The sequence below is a fragment of the Pinus tabuliformis genome, chromosome 8 (assembly GCF_031772625.1).
Source record: "Pinus tabuliformis cultivar Carrire ecotype Pingquan chromosome 8, CPIR1, whole genome shotgun sequence".
NCBI classification, from domain to species: Eukaryota; Viridiplantae; Streptophyta; class Pinopsida; order Pinales; family Pinaceae; genus Pinus; species Pinus tabuliformis.
Window position 1 is genome coordinate 870803128 of NC_142294.1, and position 22607 is coordinate 870825734.

Here is a 22607-nt window from a genome sequence, read left to right on the forward strand (position 1 = left end):
ATATCATGTAGCCTTTGTTGATAGTATTCCTGTTGGATTAATTTACCATGAGAATCCATCAATGATGGGAGTCCTTTCTATTGAAGAACAAAAAACTTCTCACGAAACTTCTTGATGTGAACTTCTAAATTTTAACATTTGTTCTCTAGTTGTAGCATAAAATTACTTTTAGTCAACACCTTCCTTACTTCAAGGACTGCATCTATCTTATCTTCAATCCCCATGTCTTCTAGCTCCTCCCTGGTTTTTGAATTTAAGACCTTGATGATTCTAGTTGCTTCTCCAAGTTTATGATCTAGTTCTTCTTTGATCTCTTCAATGGTTGCTTTTTCTTTTTTCACCAGTTGTTCTTGTTCAAAAACAATTTCTATAGATGTCCAAAAATCTGAAATATATGAATTAATTTCTATCCAGATTCACCCCTTGGCTTCTGATAAATTTTGGGCACTAATTGATTTGTCTTGATATTTTTCAAGCTATTTGACAAATTTGAAATTCTTTTGTACTTCTAAAATGTATGCATTATCTTCTTTAATTTAATTTTCTTCCACCCTTTGTAATGATGCTTTCAAATTTTCAATTTCCATATTTCTCAAAGACAAATTAGCCATTGCTTTAGATAACTGCTCTGTTGAATCTTGGTTGGTTGATCTTTTTTCCACTGTTGAAGTCCTTACACTAGCCAGTGGTTCTTTCTCCTTTAGAAGTTTCTCCATTTTTTATTCCATTTTTTGTATATGAAGGTTTTGCTTGATAATCATACCTAACAAATTCTACTTTTTCTTTTCTAAATCCCTACCTCCCGAACTTGAGGATGCTCTGTTGTTGACAATTTTAATTTTCTGTGCAATGCTTGAATATCTGCATTTCTATTCTTGATGATTTCTTGAGTTACATCAACAATACTAGGATCCAATCCTAGTTTGATAACAATATATTCTAAAACTTTTGAGGCATCCATAACAGAACTTATTAGAGAAGAGTATATAATTTCACCAACTTGTTTATGTAGATATATATGATCTGTAGGGTGAATTTGTTTAGTGTAAAAAGAAAACAATGAGGTATTGTAATCCTCTGCAGATTTTTTGAACTAGAGATTTTGGCTCAAGAAATGCCAACTGAAATTGTACTCTCTCAGGATCTATTGCTAACAATAACCTGTTCTGGGTGGAAGAATTCTATTTCCAGAACTGAGAATAGGTGGTTTACTTAAGTATCTCATTTTTCTTCTTCATTTCTCTGAATCTAGCAAAAATATTCTATCCATTAGAAGAAGGGAAGCAAAAGCATCGGGGATTATTTCTTCAATTTTATGTAAAGTGAAAACATGCTCGATTAGTACCATTACTGTAGTGGACACCTATCTGTTCCTGGATTCATATGATTCTTCCTCTATATCCCTTGTCTTTCTCCTTTTGAAAACTATGAATTTTGTTGATTTAGAACCTTTACTAGCAAGAGAAATTCTCTCACTTGTTATTTTTAATTCCTTCTCTTTAGGTCTAGGAGTTTTCAAGGTTATTTGACTGGAAACCTATTCTTCAACTTCCTACAAAGTATTCTCTTCCCAAACATCCTAATTAGCATATTTTTTAATCTCTCGTTTGGAAAAATGAATATAAGAAGCATACTTTTTTCTCATGTCTAATAAATGGAATCACTCCCAAAGGGCCATAAGGCCAACTGAAACTTAATTTAAACGTCATTTGAGACAATAAACTCTCTACTTCCTTATCAACTAATCCTTGATTTACTATGAAAGGACCAATTTGAGATTTTTGTTTGAATTGTTCCTTATGTCTCCTGGATACAAAATGAACTTCATCTACATTCATGCTTTGTCCTATGAATTTCAAAGAAAAAATCTCATTGGAACAAAAAATGGTAGCTTGTAGGGTGGAAATTCACAACCATAAACCATAATCTTTGTAAAATTCTCATATAAGTACTAGTATCCCAGAACCTTTTACTACTCACTCAGATGTAAAATTCTCTTGATTTTAGATGAAATTCTTGGGACCACATCATTACTAAGAATACATAATTATAAATACAAGAACTGATCTACAAAATCACTGAAAGAATACTCTTCTGAATTGTTTCTGATTAGTGAGGTCTAATGAATAATATACTGTGGTCTCCCCTATGAATTTAACTTCTGCAATGGTATTTTGAACCTCTCTTCTTGATGATATAAAAACAAATACACTAATACAGATTGACGTTTAAAGGCCCTCTCTACATTAAATTCAAGAATTGCTCATGAATGATATATGAAATGAAATGGACAACGTAGATGGATTTTTCCCAAATGACAAGACAAACAAGAACCCTAGGATGACCTCATCAACCCATTCATCACTTTGATAATCTAGAAGACAATAAACCATAGAAATGATTTATCTGGATATTTCTGGAAATGTTGCTAAGAAATAAGGTGGATTATGATGAGGCAATTCAGAACCTTCTGGCAAAAATGACTCAAAAATGTTGGCTCTCTGATGAAATGTAAGCTTCTAATAATTTTCCATTAATGAATCAACTGAAAAGTTATGAAGAGAGCTTGGAGGATTAATATACAAAGCTTGGAGAATGGATTGTGGTGTTATATAAAATAGGGTTTCACCATTTCTGGCTACTATTTCTCTATGAGTAGGCAAATAATAGTTTTCACACCATGAGTCAAATTCAGGAAAATGATGGGATTGAGGGAAGATGAATTGAGGCAACATAGATTCCCAAAAACTAACCTCGTCGCTGGCATATTCATACTTTTGGAAGGCCCAACATCTACTAATTGGTCTTTTCAATTTTGAAATCAACATCTATTAACGGTAATTCATCTAGATTTCGGACTGGGGGAAACATAGGGTTTTCAATCTGCAACTTATGTTTCCGTTTGAAAGAACTAGTTTTGAAAATAAATAGAGAACAAGAAGACTTGAATACTTATGAATTGTACAAATGTTGAATAAAGTGACTATCATGAACTTGGAACTCTTTTGTACATCTTGCTATACTGCGACCATGATCAAACTGAGTAAACTGACGGAAGATAATTTGGCTTTGAAGAAATAAAATGTCCATTGGTGATTTAATGATCAAATCATTTAATTTATTTCTTAAAATTTTGTAGGGATTCATTTAAGAATTTGGTGGTTATCGGTTGGAAAAAAGTGGGAAGATAGTGCTAACTATTTTGGTAGATAGTTAGCAGAAAACGACAGAAGGATAAAATAGAGAGAGTAATGTCTAAGGGGAGAGCAGTTTGTTGGGGGGGGGTGTATTAGTGGTAGGTAGTTTTGGGTGAGGGGGGTGTGCACTTCACCAACATTGCCACGTAGTTGTAGGTTATTTTTAGAAATAGGATTATGGACGCCCTCTCGCTATACTTCGGGAGTGCAGGGGGTCCCACAATACATTTTAAACCATTGATCATGACAGTTAGGGTTCAGGTTGTTGGAATATGTGCGAACAATATGCGTGCTAGTGGAATTTAATAAATAAATAAATAAAATCCCTTATTTACCCGAAACACAAACAAAAGTGACATTGGGAAAATATATGCCAACTTTTTATTATAAAGTGCAAGAAAATATTTATTTTTTTACATTTTTCCCTTATCTAGAAAAACATAAGGTGAAAAAATGTTACAACATGGAGGTTGTGATGAAAATGCTTGTATTACCAATTCACACTATCCTATTATTTTTGCGAGCTATTAGCACGAGCCCTTTTCATATCCTCAATAATATTTTTATCAATACTTTCATTCTTAACAGGATGTGTTGAAGTGTCGGGTGGTGTAGCTTTGTTATAAGCTTTAGGAGTGATGGAATTGTTCTTAAAGTTTGTGGAAGTTTTCTTAGGAGGAGAGGAGACTTATTCTGCTAACTTTGAGCAGGATTTGGAGGTGGTAAAATCCTTCTCAACAATTGTTTTTTAAGCTCTTTCTCAGAAATAAGGCCTTCGCTCCTCAAATTATATCGATCATTTGTTTGCTGAGGAGGAGCCTAACTCACTGGTGATTCATCAACAGTTTTTTTAACAATGTTATATATGGTACCAAATGAATTAATTGAATTTCCAACACCTAAATTTTCCTTGGTTGCGATAGGTTCATTTGCTTCTTTGATCTTCTCAAACCACTCTTCTTCTAATAAGGTGTCTATGAAATTAGTCATCATAGAATTCATGTTGTGATTCCATTGTGGACATGTCTTCTCCAAATTCTTCTCTTGATGGAAAGTACATAAATTACCCATGCAACAATTTTCAACATTAAACACAACATCGAAACTCTAAGAAGATTTAGCCATTTGATTATTGTTATTCTTCTTAAATAAAGATGGCTTGAAATACTTACTACTGGTGGTTTCCTCACTTTAACTTCTCTTAAGTTCAAATACTTCATCAGTAAGAAGCTTCAAAGATTTGGCCAAGCTTTCCATATATAAATAATATTTCTCTTTGGATTTAGTGGAAGAGGATCGAGTTTTCTTACTAGTGCCTTTGGAGTCTTTAAAATCTTCATGATCATTGATGGCCCCAATAGAACACAAAACTTTCTCAACAACAATTGCTTCTACAAAGTTCAAGGCCAATGTATCATTTGCAGCTCTTTTAACAAACATAGAAATATTGATAGGCAAGGTAGCTATATAATAATCTTTGGTGATAGAATCATGCAGTTGAACATCAATGGGGAAATTATTCAATAAATGGGTAAATATTTGATTAAAATCCTTCACTTTTTCTTTGTGCTCCATATTAAGATTCCTAAGTTTTTTAGCAACATGGTAGGAGCTTTGTCATCAACAAATTTATCTAAAAACAATTTCTTGAACTCCCTCCAACTATGGATTGAATTAGGCGGAAGACTGTGGTACTAGACTGATGCTCTACCTTCTAGAGTATATGGAAAAATCTTGCAAGCAATGTCATCAAAACATACCTCAAGCATTTGTAAATGCATGTAGAAGTCATCAATATGGCCTTTAACTTTCCTCTTCTTATCAAGATCAAACTTTGAGAGAAGCTTTTCTGGGCGTTTAGGAATGCAGTGAAGAATTTCCAAAAATTCCAATATAATTTTTCATTAGCCATGTCCTATCCTTCTTCCTCCTCCTCACTTTTTGATTCTGAAGAGACTTCTCCTTCACCATTCAAATGTTCGTTATAATCAGGCTATTCTTCTTCTCTCGGATGTTCTTCGTCACAAAAAGGAAAATATTCCCTGTCACCTTCCAAATTCTCCCCAATAGGTGGAAGTTCCCCTTGTTGGTTTGTTATTTCCGTAGAATCAACTAACTCTTCAAGGGTTGTAATAACCAAATCTTCCATCGAAGAAACCAATGTAGCATTGCGATTTGATTCTTTCTCAGAGCATTACTACCTTGCACAATGATTGTTTATTAAGATGTGGTGAATTTTCATACATAAAAAGGTTTTCGTCCTTCTAGTACCAAAATGTTAATGGTGCTAGATCCCTCAAACATACAGGGGGTCTCCCTAAAATGAAGTCCCAATTAGACTTCACACCATTTGGTATAGAATCCCCATCTCGAAATGTGGCTTGAATTCCATGTACTTAAATATTTGTCTTCATTGCAGTAGTTAGCATAAGAGAGCAACACACATGTAATTTTGAATGAGTACGTAAGTATTCCTTGTGAAATGTTTAATTTCAAAGTGTATCAAGGTTATTTCACCGAAATAAATAAAAGTGAGTCTTTAGGAGAAAATTAATAGTACTATTCTAGTAAAGACAGAGATATACACATGAAAGAATCATTAACCAACTAGTGAAATAGTTCACACAGAAGTAACGATCATTAAAACGATTACAACACACATCCAACAAGATGAGCACCAAAGCCAATAAAATAGTTCAATTTCTTTAGTACATGAGAATTCCAACGTATACCGCAAACATCCAAAGAATCGTCATACAACATCTACGATATACGCATGAAAGTGTGTTGACTCAATGAGCTTCAAATAGTATGCGAAAGTTCCAAGATAAATTGATACAATGAAACTGCACTATCTCCAATAGTGGAGTGTTAATCCATTACTCGCTCTCCAAAAGAACTATCTTCCTCTCTAATGCCTAGTTGGAAAAGCCAAGGTGAAAAGTCCTTTCTTTGAGTAATGAGGCTTCTTTTATAACAAGAGGAATGACCTTTCACATCCCCATGACTCTTGAACTTCCCTCATGACTCTTAGACATCTACTATGACCTTTGGACTTCTATATTACCTTTGGACTTTTCCATATGACTCTTTTGTCCATATGTGACTCTTATAGTTCCACATATTTATATTTACAATAGCTTCCAAAATTATACCATCATTTCCACCTCATCATGTGATGACAACATGAAAAGTAATTAACATTGATGACTTGGACCCATGGTGACTTGTACATAGAGTTCTTTGAGAAGTGAGGACACTACCACTATGTCTTCAATACCTATAACAAATCTTGCATTGTGATTTCTTTTTACCATCCAAATGGTTTCTTTAGATTATGGAGTCTTCATGAGTCACTTTGATCATCAAAATCCATTGCTCTATCACAACATCGTACCTTTGTGCCTTTTGTCTTCAAGATGCTTCCTTGGGTATCCTTTCTTGACATATCTCCTCACACATCTTTGCCATGCTTTATTGAACACCTGCAAGTATAGATCACTCGTGGAAAGAAAAAATTAGCCCAAAACTCCCTTATTCTATCACGCTTCATGCAAATTTTCTAACTATGGATCAAAAGTGCACAAGGGTAAGAGAGATATACCTTATGGGTTCAAAATGAACTTGTAAGAGAAAGGATAGGGCTTCAGTACTCACTAAGACTGTGCCATGCGCAACTCTGGAAGAGGAGGAGGCTTGGAGGGCTTAGGGCACACTTGCAAGAAGCAAGGCAAAAAGAATGTTCACTAGAAATGTGTCATGCGTAGCCCAGGCCACAAGGAGGGTGTAAGGAACACTTGAAAGGCTCATAAGAAGGAATCACTACCCATTGAAGTGTACAATGCGCTCAACTAGGAGAAATAAGCTTGACTAGCGTAGGATGGAGAGGCAAGGAATCAGAAAGGAGGGTCTGCTGACTAGAAGTGTATTGTGCACTCAAGAGGGAGAGGGAAGCCTTTTGGGTTCAGGGAAAAATTCTAGTTGACAAGGAGGGTATCCACTAGGCCTTAAAAGTGTGAAATGTTCTCTTCCTAGCCTAGAGGGTAGGCTTGAAATGTCAGAAAATGTCTAAGTCTGGGAGGGTGAAACATGGAAAAAACAAACTAAGTCAGGGGGGTAATCAAGCATAACACATCTCAACTCATATCTAAAACTTAGACATGACCCAATATTAATAAATATACATCAAAATGCTAGTTCACAAACATTCTCCAAGTGCAATGAAAAAATTATTTGCAGTTGCGACACACAAGCATCATTTTGTGGCTAGAAAGTGCACTATGACTCAAAAGTGTGATATCACCACCCTTAATGATCTGATGACACATAGAAAAGTACATGGACACTTGAAACATGTGTAGAAACATAAAAAAACACTAGACGACCAAAAGTGACACTTCACATGATAGGAGGTAGGCTCCAAAATTTGAATATAACAAAATTTTGGAGGGTGTTGTAGCAGCGACAACAAATCTAGATCTAATTCAAACTAGATTTCCCCGTCAAACTGCAGCTGCATCTGAAATATAGGGCATCCAAAGGTGAGCAAGGTTAAGAAGATGTGAGAAGGCCCAGGTGCATCTGGGGCTAGATTAACTTTGGAGGAGTTTGAGATCCAGGAACCTGAGAATCAAAGTGTGGAAAGGGCGTACAACTCTTTGGACACTCGGATATGCCATGGCCTAGATACCATGTGATGGGTTGGATCCTAATGAAGGTTGGATTACACTTAACAAGTGTTGAATTTGGGAATGTGAGGAATATGATAGTGATGAGAGTTCTCACTTCTATGGGGAACTAGATTGGTGGTCAGTCAGATATCATCTGATGGGTCTTTCCCCAAATACCTTGTGCAAGTGCAGATCTAGAGATTCAAAGGTACATGAGTGTAGAATGATGGAATTTTGTTGCAACACCTGGATCATTTGTGAAATGAATATAACAGGAAAAAATTGCAAAAAAAAGAGAGGAAGGGTCAAGTGGGGCCTGCACCTGCGTTGATATGGTAGTGTCGTAGGGATCTTACAGGGACCACATGGGTGCCATGTAATATTACATTGATGATATGGATCCCAATTAATATAATGTGGCATGCCACATGGGACACATGTGGATGCCACGTGGTAGCATCCTAATGATGTGGATTTATAGGATTAACAATTAGCGAAGACCTAAAACTTTTTGGTGTTTAATCCTTCAACCTCATTAACAAGTGATCATTTTTGAATGGCATGATTCTCAGAATGGGATAGATCTACAATCTAGTGAAATCACGGGGCCGCCTTGGTTTGTGGTACATTATCGCTTAGGGGAGGCATGGGGCACTGTTAAAATTTGGCATCTCAAGGAGAAATTCCCTCCTTTTGGAACTCTTCCTCATCCAAAGAAGACTCTGCTAGACCTTGGAAGAATTTAAATTGGTCAAGGAAAAATATTAGTTTTGATGTGAAACCCACATGTGCACAAAAGTACAAGTTGGCCTGGGTGTTAATTTTTACACTGATGTATGTTGTTTCATTTACTTTAGCCCAATTCAATTCTTCAATTAGCAATCTTTCAACAATAATTAATATTTGCAATCATTAACAATAATGGAAGATAGAACAACAAATGCAATGACAATAGGAGATAATCAACACATCAACAAGAGACACCATATTTTGGTCAATACAAAAGTATCTAAGAATATCAACCAAACAATATCAGAAATATGATCTCAGCAACAATATTGATTAAAGATAACTTTCCCAATTAGTGGTCAAATGTGGTCAACTTTCAAACTGAAGGAGAGTTATGCATGTGTTTGAGAGGATCCAACCACATGAATGATCCTGTGTTCCTATAGTTATAGCTGAAAATTCCTTGTGTCAACCTTGCAGATGGAAACCAAAAACCCTATTCACACGTGCGAGCTTCAGACCCTACAATTTCGGACATGTACGAACAAAACTCCATGAACTCACTTTAGACATGTGTAAGCCTGTTGAAAATAGCAACAAGAAATGTTAAAAATAACATCTAGAAATTCCAATTTAATTTGTCCTTGAATTAAATTGTAATTATTTTCTCATAGCAACTTGTGTCGCACGGAATGAGTCGATCTTGCGGACAAGATAGACCTTCCTAGAATCTAAAGAAGACCTAACGACAAGCAAACCAACCAGACACTATCTTTCTCTAAATATGATTCAATAAACAATAGCAAACAAGTGTTTTTAGGGCCTACCTTTGGTCCAACGCAAGCTTGTGGATGCCCTCGCTCCTTTGATCCAAATGAGCTCCTTTTCGCGAATCTGCAAACACAAACAAGGCAAACACATTAAATAGCACTTGAAAAACCAATTGCATAAAACATATTTAACATGAAAGTCAAGGAGTCCATGAAACAAATAACATAAGATACTTGTTGAGAAAAATGAGTTTGATTGTATTGATTCTAAAGAAGAAGAACTTTACAACCTTTGCCTTGACGCTGTACAAGCTCCTCCCAGGGTCCAACAAGATGTCTCCTCTACTTTGACAAGTTTCACTCACTCTCCAATGGAACCAAGAGGTATGTGATCTCTCCTCTCAAGCTCAACCAAAGAGTCTTAATTTCACCAGCATTTACCCTCAAAATGTTCAGCTTCTAACCTCCTTAGTCCTCACCCCAATGCCTGTATTTATAGTGCAATGGAGGGAAGTTACTAGGTCCTCCTTCAAAGGGATAAAGCCCTCCTTCAAAGGGATAGCTCCTTTAGTCAAGGGATTAGCTCCTTCTCTTTTGGGATGCATGAACCACCTCAGAGCGAACAATCCACGTCAAAATTCCTTCTAGAAAACTCTAGAATTAACCCAAAGTGAGTTTTTTAAGATAAAACTTGCGCCTTTTGACTTTCACAGGGGTCCGCACCTACACTGTTAGGAACAGAGCGGGTAGGTACGCAGCTTTTGTACACAGAAGGTGCGGGACCGCAGGTGACCATGAGAGAAAGTGCGGAACCAGAGTTACATTGATTTTTAATGTCTTTCTCCCACTTCTAAAGCTTGATTTGAAGAGCTGAGGTCTTAGACTTGCTTAGGAGGACAGTACAAGTGATGATAGACCCATACTAACTGCAAATAATCATGGTGACGATATTTTTGTGTAACAGATTGCCCCCTAAAGTGCGAAGTCTGTAGTAGATGAGGATTTCATTTATCATATAGGAAGAGTGAAGTACTTTATCATTTCGAGGATCATCTTGTGGAGAGCCCGGTCGGAACCTGTAAAAACATTCAATGCAAGATATATATATATGAGATCATATCATCGCTGAGGTAGGCATTCCCATACTCAGATCAAAAACTAACTAGAAAACTATCTACTGCTCTGATATAGGAATGATCTTGTAAAACATCACAAGTATAGACTCATGTGAACACAGTATGGACGCAGCCATCTGTTTATGAATAGTCCACAATACAATGAATACAAAACTCCTCACAGCCTGGATGGTGGAAACTAGATCCAGGGTCTTCATTTCTACTTCCCGAAATAGTACGATTCTATCCATGCGAATAAATGTGTTGATGTCGAACATGGTAGAAACCACTTGATTACCAGTCAATGATGTAAACTGTTAACAAGTGTGAGAGAAACCACCAGTGATGTCAATGGCTCTCAAAGTACCCAGTACAATCCATGAGATGTGAATAAATGTGTTGATGTCGAACATATCACGGAATCCTTCGATCGAAAGTCAATGATGTAAACTGTCGTCAAAGGCGGGAAACCTGCCATTGAGGCATGCAAATCTCAAGGTACTGACGATTTCTAGATCATCTTTCTAGATAATGAGCTGATGTCGATAGAAAGCGATCCGTCGTAGGCAAGCCCACAACACGAAATCATAGATCAAGTTGAAGAAATTTAGTTGCAAGGACTGACTCAGGGATGGTCAAGATGGATGACAGATATTTTGCAGATGAATGGCTTATTGGCAGTGACCTCTTGAGCACATAACGACACGACAGATGGCTTGGTAACAATTGACCCAAAGTTAATACCCAAAAACCGGCTGAAGACTTTCAATGTGGTTTGACCAACTGTTAGGCAAAGGATTTCCCAACCCAGGTGAATAAAAGTGTCGTGTTCAAGAGTGGTTACAAAGTATGACAAACAGACTCATTTTCCTCTCTTTTCCCCCACCATTTCTAGCAAGTACCTCTTTATTTTTGACAAGCTTGAGGAGGATAACATTTGCTTGATTATAAGCTCATCCTTCGGATGAGTCCAACTTAGTTTAGATTCGAACCCTAAGAAGGAGTGGTTCGTTCCTGTTTGTAATTGAACAGGTCCTTTACTGTGAAATTTTAACGAGTCCAGTATAGGAGAAACTCGACGTTTTTCAATTTTAGAGAGTCTGAAAAAACTTAAGAAGACTCCAGGGTTGACCTTTTTCGTAAATTTGTGTCTCCCAAGCCTGAAAAAGTATAAAATAATACTTGAGAGAACTGCTTGATCTTTTACGACCAAGGAGTACTTTTCGTTATTAGTGTCACTGATCCGAAAAAGTAAAAAAGCGATCAACGACACGTCGTTTTATAACCAATATCGAATTTGAAACGACAAAAATCCGGCAATCTTTTCGTGTTTTTACGGTCGGAAAAGATCTGTAAGTAGACTGTCTTTTAATTCCGTTTTAACGAGTGTAAAAGAAACGCTCAGCAATCTTTTCATATTTTAGGAGTCAGAAAAGGGCTTAAAGATGACTCTACTTGTTTTTTCGTTGAAAATGATAGATTTCGCCTGAATAATCCTTTATTCTGCACAAAAACACAAAAATTACTCATACCTGTTTGAAATGGATAAAAGCGTTGCAAAATACCTTTTCAAAGTGAAACATAAACAAATTTGCGATTTATTTACTCAAAAAACTTATAAAAAAGGCCTTTGTCAATTCATTTTTACCGTTCGAGTTTGGGTGAGAAAATAGTGCTTTTGCTTAGAAAACTTCCCGTGAAGATTGTGGAAAATCCAACCGTCGGAATCGAGCGCCGTCTTCTCCAGGTAATCCACATCATCCTACTCTTCATTTTCAACCATTTAGTTTTTTGATTTAGTCCTTCATTTCATTTTTTGGGAGGGGTTTTAGGCGCAAAACCCGCGCGCGGGGGTCCGCAGGTTTACCATTGCGGACCCGCGGACCCCGACTTTTTCTCCATTGGGAAAAAGCTCGGGTCTGCACCTTCCGTGTAGACAAAGTGCGTACCCACGCACTGTGTCTAACTCGGAGGGTGCGTACCCCGCCGCAAGGGTTTTGAACCCAAAATTTCTCAAAAATGGACCAATCAAAATGTTTTCTAGCAATTTAATTAATCTTTATACTTGATGCAGAGAGTATATCATGCTAGATTGGCGTGAACGAGAGCATGAGGACGTGGATACTGCCGCATGGAATCATCAACCTTCACTTGATGCTTTGAGGGCGTGCGGATTGTACAAATTCTGGACCATTCCTGGAATGAGGGCTCAGGTGGATTTCTTACAGTGGCTGGTTGACAGATGGAGCATACAGGACCAGTGTTTTTTCATTGGCGGGCACCGGCTCGAAATCGAGCCAGAGGACATTTATTTCTTGACTGGTTTGCCTAAGAGAGGCGAAGACTTGACTCTATTCGGGACTAGGCCAGGTGGCCAGTCTGTCGATAGCCTCCGGCTAGAGTACTGCAACAGCCAGGCTAAAGACAAAGGGATAGACATAAAGACCATATCCTGTCCTGAGCTCATGGTGATTGCGTTTACTATCACCAGACTTTGCGGAGCTGCCGCATTACATATTGCCACCGGATCCCAGATGCGTATGGCAGTTGATTGCTTTCGAGGCACCATCTTCAACTGGTGCAATGCTGTGCTGGCCAATGTGAAAGGCCAACTGACCAGGGCCAAGAGCGGACGACTAAAGACCTTTGGTTATGGGGCTTTGGTAGTGAGTTTTGGCCTGGAGAGGGTTCCTATGCTGATCCCACAGCACCTTACTGTTGGAGCTAGGCTTCCTCGAGAGCCCAAACTGATGCGATGGGTCGCAGTCATGGCCCGTCACCCGGACGAGAGGACAGAAGTTGCTCGGTTCAAACCTGAGTATTTCCAATGGTTGGAAAACTAGGTCTTTTCCATTCAGGACTTCCCTTACGCTGGGATGGATTTCCGTGGTGACCCAGACATGGCTCTTCCACCAGGAGAGCAGTGGGACGAGTCAGGTAAAATCCTTTTCAACTTTTCCTATTTTAATTTTTTTTTTATTTTTCATCGTCTCAAAACTGATAGTAAAAATTTCAAATGCAGATGTTGGTCCACAGCGACCAGCCGCTCTCCGGCCTTTCGAGAGGAGGCAACCAGTTGCACCCGTGCCAGCCCCACAGGACGAATCAGCAGAGGTTTTGGCCGAGTTGGAGGGTCATCTTGAGCGCTTGACAGGGGATATTCTTGAGACCACTATAGACGACATTCCTCATCGACTTAAGCGCTATGTGATTGGAGTCCCGGGACCTTTTAGGAGGTTCCTTTGCAAGGTGGCCCGGGCAGTGGTTTCTTATAGAGATCATCACTAGTGATAGGATGATCGCCTTTTGTGGGCACATGTGACATTTTTGTTTTTTGTACTTATCATTTTTGCCTATCATAAGGTGTTTTTCAACCTATGATCGAAGACGATGTATTTTTTGACACACTCCTATATATATATCACTATTCCGGCTTATCTTGTAAATCATGTTATGGAATGGTTTTAAATTTACATGTATGATTATTGCAAATGTCTATTTAACATTCGAGAAGCAATTGCATCTGCTAATGTATTTAAAGACCTTGGAATATATTGATATTCAATGTAATCAAACTCACGTTCCAAGAGACGCACTCTCAAAAATAATCTTAATAACACTGGATTTCTAATGGCATACACTCTATTAAGCTGTAACACAATGAGTTCAGAATCTAACCTCACTATCAAACTCCGAATCCCAAATGAAATAGATTCAGACAATAACTCAATCACTGCATAGTACTCTGCAATTTTGTTTGTTGTTTGACCGAGGCTTACCCCATGCAAAGAAACTAACTCGTCAGAGGGCGAATAGATAACCCAAGCTGCGGAAGAGATGTTCCGTGTATTACGACAAGCACCATCAGCAAATCCAATGTATGTTTGGAGAGGCATCGACATCTGCAATATCAAGAGTAAAACCAAGATAAGCAGGAATAATGACAGAAAAACACTCTCTAAGCTAAGCACACTTTGTAAACTAAAACACACCAGCTAGAAAGAAAAACTATCCTAACTAAAAATCTCCATACCCCATTCTTTAAGCATAGTACCTCTTCAAGTAAAGGCCATTTCTGGGTTTACCCAAAGAGTCCCCATCAAAGTCTACCAATTCATAGGCCCCTTTTGCTAGCTTTCGCTTAACAATATAGGGACCATGCCACATAGGAACGAATTTCCCAGTGCCTAATTTATCATTAGCTTGATCATACAATAACACTAGGTCTCCTTCCGAAAAATTTCGAGGGGTCACATTCCGATCATACTGAGCTTTCATACGTTTTGCGTGAGTCTCGATCGCCAATGCAGCATCACGTCGATTCTCATCTAATTGAGCTAAGTATAACAAACGCTTTTCCTCTTCGGAAGTAGCTGGAAGTAACTCGATGGCCATTTGCAGTGACGGGATTTCGCACTCAATGGGTAACACAGCTTCCAAACCATAGACTAGTTGGAAAGGAGTGAACCCTGTTGATGTTTTAACTGAAGTTCGGTACGCCCAAAGCGCTGAAAATAGCATGTTGTGCCAATTCGACCGATGAATCCCAATGATTCGTCGGATCATGATAACTAAAACTTTGTTGATGGACTCAACCAGACCATTTGCTTGTGGATAATAAGGAGTTGAACTATCGTGACGTAAACCAAGCTGGCCTATAAGTTCAGTCATCATAACGTTTCGAAAATGACGCCCATGATCAGTGATTATCGCTTGTGGGACACCAAACCTAGCAATTATATGATTGAACACGAAAATTGCAGCTGTCTTGCCGTCTGCCTCAAATGTAGGCATCGCCTCGGCCCACTTAGTAAAATAATCTACCGCAAGGATGATATACGCATGCCCCCCGGCCGAGTGAGGGTTACATGTAATAAAATCGATACCCCATTTGGCAAAAGGACCGACGGAAATTATAGGGTGGAGAGGAGCAGGTGGAGCGCGCATCTTACGATCAAAAATCTGGCAGTTGTGGCATTTTCGGACCGCGGTAATACAATCTTTAAACAAGGATGGCCAGAAATAGCCAGCGTGCAATATCTTTTGGGCTATGGCATACCCAGACATATGACTGCCACATGCTCCAGAGTGACAGTCATTTAGAACCCTTTCAGCCTCTTCGTGAGTTAAGCAACGTCGAAAAATAGAGTCCGCCCCACGGCGATAAAGAGTATCTCCAATAATTTTGAATTGTTGGGACTGGAAGCAAATTTTCCGACGTTCCGACCTTGAAATTTCTGGCCGAAAAGATTGGGTCTGGAGATAGATGATGATATCCCCATACCACGGATCTAAAGTGCTGATTAGAAACAAGGATTCGTCCGCAATGGGCTCCTCCGCCACAGTTTCCGTGTCAGCACGCGGGAAGTCACACATTAACTCTGCAAAAACTAAAGATTTCTTAGACTTAGATTTCTCAAACTCCAAGTCGAACTCCTGCAGGATAACGATCCATTTAGAGTACTTGCCCCCTAGCAATTGTTTGGTCAAAATGTAGATCATAGGGTTGCAATCCGAAATTACCGTAGTTTTACGTAGTAAAATGTAGTGACGAAAACGTTGGACAGCTTGAACGGCTGCCAATGCCAATTTCTCCACATGTGAGTATTTTAGCTCAGTTGGATTTAACGTTCGACTAAGGTCATATATCACATGTTCCGTTTCGAATTCATCTTCCTGAACTAAGACCATTCCAATCGTGGAATGGGAGGCGGCGAGATACAAAAAGTAATCCTGGTTGTAGTTGGGAGGATGCAACAACGGTGCATGGGTCAACGCGTGTTTGAGTGCATCAAAAGATTTCTGAGCTATCTCATCCCAAGAGAATTGAGTGTTTTGTTTCAACAACCGTGTAAAACCCTTTGTAACCTCGGCGTAGTTAGGAATGAATCGTCGTAAAAAGTTTGCTTTCCCCTGCAAACTTTGGAGTTGGCGAAGACTCGAAGGAGGAGGCAAATTGATGATAGCTTCGACCTTCGAGGGATCAATGCGAATGCCGGCTTTCGAAACTACAAATCCCAGCAATCGACCCGTTTCTATACAGAAGACACATTTGTGTGGGTTCAACCGAATACGATAATGCCTACACCTCATAAAGATTGCTCGTAAATGGACGAGGTGATCAACTCGATGTAATGAATGAGCAGGCAAGTCATCGAGATAGGGTTGCACAATGTGCTTGATGTCATGAAACGCATAAGACATCGCCCTCTGAAAAGTTGCTCCGGCATTTTTAAGCCCAAAAGGTAATTTGCAATAAGCAAATGTCCCCCATGGACAAATGAAAGCCGTTTTTGGTTGATCGGCAGGTAGAATATTGATTTGATTGTATCCGGAAAAACCGTCCATAAAGGAAAATATTTCGCTGCCGGCACAATCATCAATGATTTGATCGATATAGGGAGTTGGGTAGTTGTCCTTTGGACAGGCTCGATTAATATCCCTATAGTCGATGCATATTCTTATTGTCCCCTGTTTTTTGTTAACCGGAACAATATTCGATACCCAATCCGTTAGCGGGATCGGATAAATGAAACCTGCTTTCAACAGTTTTTCAACTTCTGCTTTAATTGCAGCAGCTTTTCGTGGGTGAATCTAACGCAAACGTTGCCGGACGGGTTTAGCATCCGGGTAAGTCTTGATCTCATGAACAACAATCGCGGGATCAATTCCTGGCATTTCCTCATAGGACCAGGCAAACACGTCGCGGAATTCTTGAAATAGGGCCTTATATAATTGAATTTCGTCATCTGTACACGAGGCACCTATATGAATGTTCTCAACAATTCCGAGCTTAACCGAAATGTCAATGGGAATAGTTCGAGAGATGTTTCCCAAATTTAACTCTGAATCGGGATGTTTGATTGGATTCTGAGGTTCCTTGACATATTCAGTCGTAAATATTGATGAGAAATCATTTTCAAAACGATCATCCTTAGGTAAAAACGAAGATCTGTGATGGAGATCTTCCCATGGTAAATCATCTACACATAGGATTTCACGAATTTGCTCATCAGAGTGAACAAGTTCAGAAAACGTAGTTAAATCGGAGGTTGATGTGAAAAGTGATTCCTCATGGACCACATTCATTAAGTCATTTTCGGTTGAACACGGGTCGGCAAAAGACTGCACGGCTTCATAGGCAATTTCATATGGACTCAAAGGCATGGAATTACCAAATGAGTCTATTTCAGATTCAGAAGGAATGATCCAAGTATCGTCATAAAAAATAGTGTCTGATGTAATCATATGAATGGTTGCAAATGAAGATGATGCGTTGATTGGAGGAAAAGGGAAAGTTCCCAGTAAACCGACATCTTTAACTAATCCTACTCCAACATCCTTATATGGGATAGTCGTTTTACCGACATGCTGAATACTCTCCGAAGAGGCTGGGTCGGATGAAAAGTAAGCCAGCTGGTCTATTGTTACGATCTTTCCATTATGTGGAAACTTTATTACTCTAAAGACCGATGAAACAACCGCTGTCATAGCGTAAGACCAACTTCGACCCAAGAGAAGGTTGTAGTCTAGAGGGGCATCAACCACCTCCACATCTAGACTAACAGTTTTTCCTTCAACCCCTATAGGCAAATCCTATAGAATGCCAAAAGGATGAAACCCACGGCCATCAAAGGCCTTAAGAATTGTCGGGGATTGATTCAGTGAAGGAGAACCAAGTGATCTCCAACACTGTATCGACATAATACACGTTGAAGCTCCCTCATCAATTACAGTCCGATGAATAGGCCTGTTTTTTACTATCACTGGGATCTGGAAAGCCATTTGATGAGGCAAACGCGGTGTACTATTTTCTAGATCAAAGATTATTAGGTTCGGGTCCTGAACATCAACAGCTCCTATAGCCGACAAAAGTAATTTACGCTGTGCTGGGCATGATTGCAGCACCTCCAAAGCCGACATTGTTGAGGGTGAAACAGCTAAATCCTCAACAATGTTATAATTCTGAGCCGCTCTCGCATGTGGATTGAAAGCTGACTTTCGAAGTATACCCTTGGCGGGCGATTTGATTACTAAGTCTGGATTAGGTTTCTCGATCTGTAGTGGATCGGAACCGGGAGCTGAGGTTGATGGATTAGAATGAGAAGATTCTGCTTCTTTACCATCAACAGGACTCTTACTACCATAATCTTGCGATTGAGTTGCAATCCTTACATGGGACATCATCAATATGGGTTCTTCATTGGCACTCGAGGAAGAACCTATCATCTTTCTATCTTGACTTGGAAATGGATCCTTCAAGACAGCAGGAGTTTGGGAACCTTTGACAATCTTCGCAACCTCTGCTCGATGAGGGCAGTCTCTTGTAAAATGTTCTTCGTCACAAATGAGACATGGATAATGAGGTTTGCGCTTTTCATCATTGGATTCCGCCTTTTCAGATTTCTCCTTTGAACTTTTGTCCGTTTTATTCTTCTTCTTTCCTTTCTTCTTCCCACTGGATTTTGATTTAGCCGTAGATGACTCTACAACGTGAATATCGGCGGAAACCTCTGCAGAAGAATCTCCTGTCGGGGAATCAGGCAAGGTTATGATAGGAGAAGAATTCTTGGAAGACTTCTTCTTACTTTTAGTGTTAACCGTACCAATCATACCGTCAGCGGCATGAGATCCCGAAGGAGCTGCAGTGATTTGATTTGACTTGGGAAGATCAGGGATCTTTTCGTGTAACGTACCTGACTGAGTATAGACCAAGTCAAGGTACTGTGCTTGAGCAATCACTTGCTCCTCAGTAACAACTCCGGCTTTAGCAACATCTTCAGTGATCCTTGGCAACAAAGATTTTACAAACCACTCAGCCAAGATTTGATCCGGAATAAATACCTTCACTAAACATCGTCGACGTCTCCACTCATGAATATGATCTGAAATGTACGTGGATGTCGATTGTTTTAGCGAAGTTAACAATTCCGTGCCATTGTCATATCTGACTGGCAACTGAAAATGAGTTAAAAACGAGGTAGCTAACTGACTAAAATTATAAAAAGTGCCTCGCGGTAACTCAATGTACCACTTGGCCGCGAGACCAATTAGAGTGCGCTGGAAAAGTCTAAGACGGATCGAATCAGCTATGATGGAGTTAAACGCACACCAGAGGTGGTAAGTCATCACATGGTTCGACGGGTCCTCTCCAGATTTACCTTCGAACTTGGGAATGTCACTGGGCAACTTATTCGGCATTGGCGGCCAAAACGGAAGATAATTAATCGGATCGTTCGTTAGGCGCGACAAATCAGGTAAGTCCAAAGTTGCGATAAACGGTAACTGCCGATTAGGATCCCTAAAACTCTGGGTCATGAGACCAGCCCCAGGAGGAGGATATCCAGGATAACTAGGAATAGGAATCGCGTTCGGGATATTGTATCCTCCAGGAAAACCAGGATTAACCGGACCATACTGGGGTTGTTGAGGTTGTTGATAAGTGTACCCAGGATACGGTTGATACTGATAAACTGGCTGCTGGACAGCAGGACCGAATTGGTACTGTCCCTGGTACGGTTGATAGGTGAATTAAGGTTGACTTGTGACAACCGTACTTAAACCAGGTTGTCCTACAGGCATCTGAACCGTAGTTTGAATCGTGGATCCAGACGGTGGTAAAGATGTTTGAGGAGTAGATACAGGAACAGTAGAAACCGGAGCTGTCGATACTCTAGAAGTAGGTGGGGTAGATTGAACAGATGTTGCGGCAGTTGCAGTAGTCGTTTGAGATAGAGTCCGAGGCGCAGTAGGCCCAGACTGAGAAACTACCGAGGGTACAGAAGTTTGAATGTTAGACTGGACTGGTTGCTGGGGTGAACCAGAAACTAAGGGTTGTCCAGTTTGAGATGACAACTGTACACTTGGCTGCAACACCTGTTGAGTTTGCGATGGATCCCACACTATGTTCATTCCGGGGTACTGACCCATAACAGGTTGAGAATATTGAGGACCATAACCGGGTTGAGGGTAGGATTGATAATTGAAAGGTACATTTCCCGTTCCTTGAACATAAGGTTGACCTTGGGGTGGTTGGAAACCTTGGTTCGAGTACTGACCTTGGGGTAGATACCCCTGAGGCACGTACTGATACTGGGGTTGACCTTGCGGTATAAATTCATACTGGGGTTGACCTTGGGGTACATATTGAGTCTGGGGTTGACCTTGAGGAACGTATTGTACCGTAGGTACGTACTGTCCTTGAGGTTGCCCCCCAGATGCAAATTGTGTACCTTGAGGTTGCCCCCCGGGCGTTAATTGAGGCTGCACCCCAGGCGGTAACTGGCCACCTTGAGGTTGAGAATTGGGAATGGAACCTGACATCATAAGAATGTCTTCTACGCTCAACGGCTTTGCACCATTGCTTCCAGTGAATAACCCTTGTTCAATGGGTTGAGGAGATGCTCCCGAAAAAGTACCAGAAAGTGACTGATACCCAGAGGGAACAGAAGGACCGCCGTACAAAAAAGATTCAGGCGATTGAGTAAACATGGACGACTGACCTGACATATTTACGGGAGTATAAAAACCTCTAGGATGATAAGGAGCACGAGGTGGTGAAAAACTTAATGCTGGGTTTTCCAAATAATTAGTCAAAGAAAGATACCAAGTAGTACTTCTAGGTGGACTGTAAAAAATTGATTCACGCTCCCTTAGATCAATAACAGGTTGATTTTCAGGGATAGGGATGCCTACTTCTTCTTCCGGAGCAAGTTCTTCAATAGCTATCAAACCAGAAGGAAGATTTTCGGTGATTACTCTTTCTACCCTAGGTGAATTAGGACCACTAGAAGTTGGAGAGACAAACCCCGATGTTGGAGTAACAGGTTCAGATATCTCAGGTTCTTCACCTATATCACTAGTAGATGAAAAGCTACCAGCAAGTTCGGAAACCGAAATAGATTCAGGATTATAACCTGTTACTAGAGTTTGGTAATCAGGATGTACAACCAATGAAGACTCTCCTTCTTCAGGTGACCCAACTTTACTACCACTAGGAGTTACGAGGACTTTCAAGCCTTCAAGCTGGCTCGGGACTTCTTCAGGAGGTTGGCCCCGAAGTCTACGGGACTTCCTCAGTAAATCAGCCACGGTTACAAACTCAGGAGACTGGCCCCGAAGTCTACGGGACTGTCTTGGTAATTCAGCCACAGTTAAAAACTTTTAACTACTTCACACGCAAACAAAGTAAAATCTCAATGAAAACCACCTAAAGCCTCTAAAGAACCAAACAAATTTGAATCACACGCCTAAAGAATCTAGAGATCAAACACACACAAACAGTAACTTTCCGACCGAAAACACTAGTTGGTGATGAAATCCAACGTCGCAGAATTCAATACAGAAATGGCGGTTGGAACAGTTACCCCGGCAACCTACTTAATGAATAGACTGGACCAAGTTCCTCCACTTAACCGTCTCGAGTGAAGTGAACCCCCCAGAAAATCCAAGTGAGTCTAGCCGACGTCTGCTGCAGGTACAGTGGGATCTTCCCACCACTGTCACCTTAGGAAGAATCCTAAAGAATATGGTCACTAAGGCTACCAACTGAGACAAATACACCTGGGGGAACAGTCTACGATCCGATACGCACGCAAGGGCAGAGTAGCAAGCTCAATCCCCTTGAAGGTTCCTTGACATAATCCAAGGTTTACCAACAAGTGACCCCAGGCTCCTCGACAATGGTTAATCCGAGGTTTACCGTTTTTAATACGTGAATATCTGGCGTCGTTCCCAATGAGGAAGGATTGATTCCCACACTGGTTTAGACACGATCTCATGCTTCTCCTTTAAGAGGAGCTTTCCCAGAGCATAAATGCAACAATTGGATTTCTTTCTACCACAAGATACAGCTACTTGTTTGTTTTTACTGTCTTGGAGAGTTAATTACTCTCCTACTCCAAGACACTAGCCTAAGCTAAGTTGGTGTATCAGAGCCCTAGAAATAAAATGTTACTAGGTGAATTTTACTTTAAGCGTTAATTTTAGTGGTTGTTGTTTAAGTCAAGAGGTGGCGGAGATGAAACTCATGGTGTAAAGACTCGACTCGAAATCACTAAAAAGATGCACCTAAGATGATTTAGACAATCTTTTCTCTTCGATGAACTTCTAAACTAAGAAAGAGTT